Here is a 6,100-nt window from a genome sequence, read left to right on the forward strand (position 1 = left end):
CTTTGGTGCTCACTGAATCTGCCTCCCAAATGTGTTACTTATGGATGTGAGAAGTTGAAATCTGTGAGCACACTGATCACTAGGTACACTGGCTTCTGGATCTCCAATGGGATGCAGTTCAGCTACTGTCAGAGGCCACCCTGCCGGAGCTACAGCAAGAACCACAGTCTTCTACTCCCTGCTTGGGATTTGTAGATTATGAACCGGTTTTCAAGTTAGTGAAGTTAGAAGTGACAGTGAAGACCATTCATATGCAAAAGCCACTTCTTGGAGCTTGGGTGTGTTTGTAGATTGTGCGGGCAGTCTCAGGGCATCACTAAGCTAGAGCGTAGCAAACAGCAATAGCTGGCAGTGAACCATCTTTCGCCTCTGACCGCGTCCCCGCATCTCACACTTCCTCCGCACAGCTCTGCAAGCCAGCCCCCCCTCACTTTCCAATCCAATGGCAGACAGTCCAGCTTCTCCCCGTAGGAGTTTGGGTCTCCCGCATCTCCCCTTCAGATTGAAGAAAGCAACACCCACTACCAGTCAGGATCCGCTGCGAACCCATATCTCACACAGAGAAGACAGAGAGGAGGACAGGGCGGAGGACAGAGAAGAGGACAGAGAGGAGGACAGGGAGGAGGACAGAGAGGTGGTCAGATAGGAGGACAGGACAGAGGACAGAGAGGAAGACAGAGAGGAGGACAGGGTGGAGGACAGGGTGGAGGACAGGGTGGAGGACAGAGAGGAGGATAGGGCAGAGGACAGAGAGGAGGACAGAGAGGAGGACAGAGAGGAGGATAGGGAAGAGGACAGAGAGGAGGACAGAGAGGAAGACAGGACAGAGGACAGAGAGGAGGACAGGACAGAGGACAGAGAGGAGGTCAGAGAGGAGGACAGGGTGGAGGACAGTCAGAGGACAGAGAGAAGAACAGAAAAGAGAATAGGGCAGAGGACAAAGAAGAGGACAGGGAGAAAGACAGGGAGGAGGACATAGAAGAGGAAAGAGAGGAGGACAGAGAGGAGGACAGAGAGGAGGACAGGGTGGAGAACAGAGAAGAGGACAGAGAGGAGGATAGAGAGGAGGACAGAGAGGAGGACAGGGAGGAGGATAGAGAGGAGGACAGAGAGGAAGACAGAGAGGAGGACAGAGAGGAGGACAGAGAGGAGGACAGGGAGGAGGACAGAGAGGAGGACAGAGAGGAGGACAGAGAGGAGGACAGGGAGGAGGATAGAGAGGAGGACAGAGAGGAGGTCAGAGAGGAGGACAGGGAGGAGGACAGAGAGGAGGACAGAGAGGAGGTCAGAGAGGAGGACAGAGAGGAGGACAGGGAGGAGGACAGAGAGGAGGACAGAGAGGAGGACAGGGAAGAGGACAGAGAGGAGGACAGAGAGGAGGAGAGAGAGGAGGACAGAGAAGAGGACAGGGAGGAGGACAGAGAGGAGGACAGAGAGGAGGACAGGGAGGAGGACAGAGAGGAGGACAGGGTGGAGGACAGAGAGGAGGACAGGGTGGAGGACAGAGAGGAGGACAGAGAGGAGGTCAGAGAGGAGGACAGAGAGGAGGACAGGGAGGAGGACAGAGAGGAGGACAGAGAGGAGGTCAGAGAGGAGGACAGAGAGGAGGACAGGGAGGAGGACAGAGAGGAGGACAGAGAGGAGGTCAGAGAGGAGGACAGAGAGGAGGACAGGGAGGAGGACAGAGAGGAGGACAGAGAGGAGGACAGGGAGGAGGACAGAGAGGAGGACAGGGAGGAGGACAGAGAGGAGGACAGAGAGGAGGACAGGGAGGAGGACAGAGAGGAGGACAGAGAGGAGGACAGAGAGGAGGACAGGGAGGAGGACAGAGAGGAGGACAGAGAGGAGGTCAGAGAGGAGGACAGAGAGGAGGACAGAGAGGAGGTCAGAGAGGAGGACAGAGAGGAGGACAGGGAGGAGGACAGGGAGGAGGACAGAGAGGAGGACAGGGAAGAGGACAGGGCGGAGGACAGAGAGGAGGTCAGAGAGGAGGACAGAGAGGAGGACAGAGAGGAGGACAGGGAGGAGGACAGAGAGGAGGACAGGGTGGAGGACAGAGAGGAGGTCAGAGAGGAGGTCAGAGAGGAGGACAGAGAGGAGGACAGGGCGGAGGACAGGGCGGAGGACAGAGAGGAGGACAGGGCAGAGGACAGGGCGGAGGACAGAGAGGAGGTCAGAGAGGAGGACAGAGAGGAGGACAGAGAGGAGGTCAGAGAGGAGGACAGAGAGGAGGACAGGGCGGAGGACAGAGAGGAGGACAGGGCAGAGGACAGGGCAGAGGACAGGGAGGAGGACAGGGTGGAGGACAGAGAGGAGGACAGAGAGGAGGACAGAGAGGAGGACAGGGAGGAGGACAGAGAGGAGGACAGAGAGGAGGACAGGGAGGAGGACAGGGAGGAGGACAGAGAGGAGGACAGAGAGGACAGAGAGGAGGACAGGGAGGAGGACAGAGAGGAGGACAGAGAGGAAGACAGAGAGGAGGACAGGGAGGAGGACAGGGAGGAGGACAGAGAGGAGGAAAGGGAGGAGGATAGAGAGGACAGAGAGGATCACAGAGAGGAGGACCAACACACACACACCGCACCCCACACCCCGGCTCGGAGGCTGTCCCACTGGCTCTCTCCTCCTCCCCCCAAAGGGCTGCTGGGTCCTCCAGCTGAGCCTCTCCTGCTGCCTCTCCCACTGGGAGGGCGAGCTGTGCGCGTTGTGTTGCTCAAAAGAAGGAATTAAATGAAAATCATTGTACTCAGGTTCTAGGAATTTAAAATTAAATTGATTTATTTAATCAGATGTTTCTCCCTAGGGAGCCACAGTTTGAGGAGGAGGCAGTGCCCAGGCCGTGTCCGCCCACAACCGCCTCCCGGGGCCTGGGCGGTGCCCCCTCCCCCCGTCCCCCCCAGACACACACACACCCAGGCCGGCTGATCCCCGTGGAGAGGGCGTGGCAGACGAGAACCTAAAGGAACAGGCTGAGTGAGAAGCAGCATTTATTGGGATCAGTAAGAGCTGTTCGAGGTCTGATTCAGTCTGAATCCCAGCGGCCTTCTGGTGAGGGCAGGGGCGGGTGACGGGGCAGATCACACAGCACAGTGATTCCAAGTCTAAACCATGTTCTCACTTTCAGCCGGGTAGTCATCAGCCCAGTAGTCAGAACTGCTTTCCTGTATCTTTGCAGTTTTTAAAAGTAACACACATTTACTGGTTTCAGAGGGGAAGGGAGAGGAAGAGATATAATAAAAACATCAATGATGACAATCATTGATTGGCTGCCTCCTGCTCCCACGGGATGGGCCTGACCAGAATCGAACCGGGACCTCCTGGTTCATAGGTCAATGCTCAGGAGGCTTCTTTGTAGTCTTTTGGGAAACAGCGCAGTTAGGCCCAGCCCGCAGGTATTCTGTGGTTCTGAGGGCCTCTGGCAACGCCCCCCCCCCCACCTCCGCCCCCCTCCCCCCCACTCCGCCCCTGCCCACTTTCGGAGGGCGTGTGAGGAACACAGAGGGCGGGAACCGAGTGGGCGAGGAGCCTCGTGAGGAGGTAGCAGGACATCTCAGGAGAGCATCCCAGCACCGGGTCAGGAGGGCACAGGCCCTGGGCAGGCCAGGCTGGCGGAGCCTGAGCACCCAGGCCGAGGCTTGGCCAGTGGAGTGTGGTGGGCGGAATGGTAGCCGAGGCCCAGCTGGTATAAGCATTTTTGGGGACCCTCAGACTGGTGGGGGGTCTGAGAGAGGAGAGGCTGAGCTGACTTTTATTTATTTTTTATATATTTTATTGATTTTTTTTTTACAGAGAGGGAGATGGTTAGAAACATCGATGAGAAACATTGACCAGCTGCCTCCTGCACACCCCCTACTCGGGATGTGCCTGCAACCAAGGCACATGCCCTTGACCGGAGTCAAACCTGGAGCCCTTGAGGCTGCAGGCCGACGCTCTATCCACTGAGCCAACCTGGTTTCGGCTGAGCTGACTTTTAAACAGGCTGCCAGGCTGCCTCCCTAGGGGCAGCCACTGCTCTGAACCAGGCCTGTGGGGCATTGTGACCACGAGGCTCCCAGCAGATCTCAGTTCTCAGTCCTGTCAGGCCCAAGGCCGGCCCCCCGCCCCCGCACCCGCACCCGGGCCTGGGCCTGGCGGCACCCAGCCCTGCTGAGGCGCAGAGCCCATGCTGTGCCCTCAGCCTCCGCGGGGAGGCCCCGCCGGGGTGGGCGAGGGCGGCCGCCGGGACGAGGCCATGGCGTGCCCGGGTCACTGGCTGCAGCCTGGCAGGTGCCCGTCCCGCCTTGTAGGAGCAGAAGGGCCGGCCAGTACTCAGTGAGCCCGTGAACAGCCAGCTCTTCACCCGGAGGACAGGGCCTGGCCGTGCCAGGCCAGGAGCTACTTAGGAAACGGCAAAGTGCCTTTTCATCCTGTAGAGGGCGTTGCAAACTGCAGGTTACTTCGTAAGTTGTTTTGTAAACAGCCTTGAGCTTTGCGAACCATGAGGCTGTTTGGTCCAGTATGGCACTCTGTAAGCAGCGTGACCTGCAGGCCTGGCCCGGGGTGGAGGGCTGTGCCAGGAGGGTCTGTGGGGAGCCAGACCCCACCCGTCACCCTGCAGCAGCAGAGCTCCCGGTGGGGCCTGCGCACGGCGGGGGCAGGGGCCGCCAGGACACACAGGTGGCCAGGGCTGAGGCGCAGGAGCAAAGCCCCAGGCAGGCCCTGGCCACCCAAAGCCTCTACCCTCTGGCCCCCACCAGGACCCTGGGAGGGTGGCGGCGGGAGGGGGAGGGGGTAAGGGTTGGCCCTTGGCCGCAGGGTGCTCGGAGGCCTTGCGGGCAGGGCTCTGGGGGCCCGGGTCCAGGCTGGCGTCTGGTGTCTCCTGGCAGCTGCCGGAGCGACAGGGATGCACCCTGGGCCTCGGCGGCCTGCCGGGGAGTGCGGGGGCCGTGCACACAGGGCTGGGGACTCACTCCCTCCTCCTGCTTTGCTGTATGTTTTCATTCGTTAGCAAAGGCTGAGTGAGATCTGCTCAGACGAAGCCTGGCTGGACCAGAGACAGGCCTGGGGGAAAGGGGTCCCAGGGAGGAGGTAGTCTGTGTGAGAAGGCTAAAAAGGGCGAATTCCACTGTAACCCTGATATTTGGGGCTAGTGATCCGAGTCCCAGCCAGCGAGCTCAGTGCACATCCTGATAACCTGAAGTGAAGTCCCTCTCTCCTTCCCAGACCCTGGTCCTGCAGAGCCTGTCACTGTGGACAGCCTGCCCCGGAGGGGGTTACTAATGCGGCACCAGGCCAGACCCTCAGGTATGGCTGGAGACCCCAGCCCCCGGGGCCTTCTTGCAAGGCCCTCGAAAAGGACCGGAAGCATAACCCATGACACGGAGATATAGGGAGGGTCCCACGCATACTCCTTCGCTCAGATTTGGGAGGCTGTTCCCTGAGTCGGCCGGCATATTGCACAGGGTCCCTCCTCTTCTTTGAAGCGTCCTTGGCTCTCATTGGTCTGCTGCAGCGTGTCAGACCCACGGTGGAGCAGCCTTCATCACGGGGGAGGCTGGGGGAGGGGCAGAGTGCCTCAGTGCTCAGTGCTCAGGGTTGTGCCAGGGAAGGGTCAGTGCAGAAGGCTGTCCCAGGCGGAGCTCTTTGGCACCAGGCTGTGCTGAGGATGGGCAAGGGGCGGGGATGGGGGCTGAGGTAGAGGAGAGAGGACCCAGAGAAGATGCCCCGAGCTCCCCTGGAGGACAAGGAGGCGCATTCTCAACCCTGGGCCCTGGGTGCGAGGATCCTCCTGGCTGTGACTGCAGGAGGCGGCGGCGGGGATGTGACCCCTTCCTGACCAGCAGGCCAGACCTGGGGCCTCAGCTGGAGTCTGAGCCCTCTGCTGAACAGGGAGGAGCCGTGGGGCCCGCCTTGTCCCCTCGAGGGGGGCGACAGAGAAAGCAGCGAAGGCGCCACGAGCTCGGCCGACGCCTGAGCCACGGTGCTCCCGTAGCAGGGGCAGTCCCAGACCTCAAGGACCTCGGGCCAACCTGGACCTCGGCAACGAGGCCTTCCTGAGCCCCCCCCGAGGGCACGGCGGCTCCAAGCCTGCTTCTCAGCAGACGGGCTTGGTGGCTTCGGC

This window comes from Pipistrellus kuhlii, unplaced genomic scaffold, assembly GCF_014108245.1.
Source record: "Pipistrellus kuhlii isolate mPipKuh1 unplaced genomic scaffold, mPipKuh1.p scaffold_m20_p_175, whole genome shotgun sequence".
Lineage (NCBI taxonomy): Eukaryota > Metazoa > Chordata > Mammalia > Chiroptera > Vespertilionidae > Pipistrellus > Pipistrellus kuhlii.